The sequence below is a fragment of the Monopterus albus genome, unplaced genomic scaffold, assembly GCF_001952655.1.
Source record: "Monopterus albus unplaced genomic scaffold, M_albus_1.0 scaffold31.1, whole genome shotgun sequence".
Classification (NCBI taxonomy): Eukaryota; Metazoa; Chordata; class Actinopteri; order Synbranchiformes; family Synbranchidae; genus Monopterus; species Monopterus albus.
In genome coordinates this window covers 1,503,029-1,505,320 of record NW_018127911.1, presented here as the reverse complement: position 1 = coordinate 1,505,320, position 2,292 = coordinate 1,503,029, and the positions used below count along the sequence as shown (strand labels likewise).

The 2,292-nt window shown below is 38.9% G+C and overlaps 1 long non-coding RNA gene across 1 annotated transcript; it reads left to right on the top strand.

Annotated features, from left to right (window-relative positions):
- Window positions 1-404: 404 nt before the first annotated feature.
- Window positions 405-826, top strand: LOC109958293 (uncharacterized). The gene is made up of 3 exons (XR_002274655.1): window positions 405-492; window positions 619-696; window positions 794-826. It is a non-coding gene; the product is annotated as an uncharacterized LOC109958293 (long non-coding RNA).
- Window positions 827-2,292: the final 1,466 nt, after the last annotated feature.

Below are 2,292 nucleotides of genomic sequence, written 5' to 3'. Positions count from 1 at the left end.
GACATGGGGCATGGTTAGCTTCATGGTTTAAAACGGGACATGGAGGCTGCTCTAAGTACACAAAAGCTTTCATCATTTAATTTACTGTAAGATACTGTGTATGAAGTTTCATTGCTGAGAAAAGATCAGTCAATTTCTTGTGTATTTTGGGGCCAAATGGCAAGCTAGCCTCTCTAAGACAGTGTACAAGTGCCTAAATTTTGATTGACTAGATTTTGTGCCTATCTATTTTATGAGTTTCTCTGTTAACCACTCACATAAATCAACCAAACTGTTATTAGATGAGAATGTAACAAGTGAGTGTAGCCGGGTGGAAATGCACCTGTTAGACTTATGTATGGAAAAAGGGGTGCTACCGCTTTTAGAGAAGTAACCCTGGGAATGAAGAGGATACTGGGTATCAATCCAGTGGATTCTGGGAAACTAAAAAGCCATGTGTGTTCATCTGACCAAAGCGGTATTTCAGCGGAAGATCTGTACTGGTTGTTTAAGGTAAATCTTGTACACCGCTAGTTTGTAATAACCGCATGTAAGTTGACAGTCGCCTAAGAGTGTTGTGTATACGTAATTCTGTAAGTTTAATTTGTTTATATCGATGCATATGTTGGATGTTTACAGATCTTAGTCCCAGCGTGTGACCCGTGGGATTTGCGGAGTGTGTCGTGAATCGATTACTGCAGACAGATTTTCTGTACAGTTAGGTTTTATTTTAACTCTGCATCCATTATGTTTTAGGCTAGCTGGAGAAATGTTACATTTCTGATGTCTAATGTATGTGCTCTTTGTTTGTTAGGTGAGCCATCACAGTTATTTCTGTATTTTCTGTATTCCTTACTTCAATGGAAGAGTATTTTTTTGTTGTATTTCAAGGCAAGGGCGCAGTTGTAAATGCCCCGCACCCCCAAAAGACAATGTTGTGTCCTGTGCTGGTTCAATTTCACCAGGTCACATGAGTGTGGGAAGACTCCAGATGGTCTGTCCTAAAGATACGCTGCAGAGACTCCCCTGTCCATCTTATCTCAATGAGAGGCTAGAAATAGTAAAGGGCTGCCATTCTCTACGGGTCCTCTCTGCTCCACCACGTGTCAACGCTTGCATCCAATGCCAATGAACCCCACCCCCACGACTCACTTCATTTTGTCATGTTAGCATACAGATATCGCTTTATTTCTCCAGCTTTACATCTAAGCTGTAGTTGTATTACTGTTCATCTGTGGACTCCTGAGCAACTAACTGAGCTAACTTTGTCTGTGTCAGGTTTAGCAAAGAAGACTGTGCCCAGGTGCTCCCAACAAACTGTTCACATTTACCTGCAAGACAAAGCTTTAACGATGACAACTAGCAATCACAGAGGTCTTCATGAATGCTAACTTGTTAGTTTATTTGTCATTTCTTAAATATTTTTTTTTTTATTTATAATGAGGAGTGCCTAACATTTAATTATTGATTTGTTTTGTTACAATAATCTTTCTTATGGGTTTCTCTGTAACAAGTGTGGGAAAATTCCAGGTGGTGGATCAGAGACTCCATGAGCATTAGTATCACTATCACTTCTTCCATAGTTTTACCTCCAAGCCCATAGCTTCCAAGTTGTATTATCACAATCAGCCTGCTCTTTGGATTCTAGTTCAGTTTAAATATATAAATTATAACCCGATTAAAGCTAAAAATAGAAAAAATAAGAAAAAATTGAAATTTTATCTATGAAATTAACTATCAAAATGTTGTTTGTTTTGTACTTGCACTTTTCCTGACATTTGGCCAAGTAATGATCAGTGAAAACTGGGTCAAAGAGTGCACTCACCAGTTTAGAAGTCCAGAGGTACCAACATCAAGGAATAATTATTATATACCTACTTTGGAGAGTTGATGGACAAATCATTACAAACACAGAAAAGTCACTATAATTTCCAAACAATGTTGTTTCTCACTTGACTGCTAGATAAATGCCATTAGTCAAGGCGTCCGAGTCATTACCTTGAACAGACGATGTGATTTCAAATTATTCTTTCCTGCCTCCTACACAAAATGTACTAATGGCCCACTCAAGCTTTTCAATTAAGACATGGCCTTGAAATTCACTGTGTGAGGAGGTGTGGTGGGGCCTGTTTATTTCTACACAGCTGCAGAACAAAGGCTGAGTATACTGCACATTTCAACTGTACACAGGCACAGTTGTCTGAAGCATTCTGCTTCTGTTTGCAGGTTGTACTTCAGAAATGTGTATGATTTTCCTGTGTATGTACATACAGTATTTGCAGGAAAGAGCAATATGCAGCATGGAGAAAATAG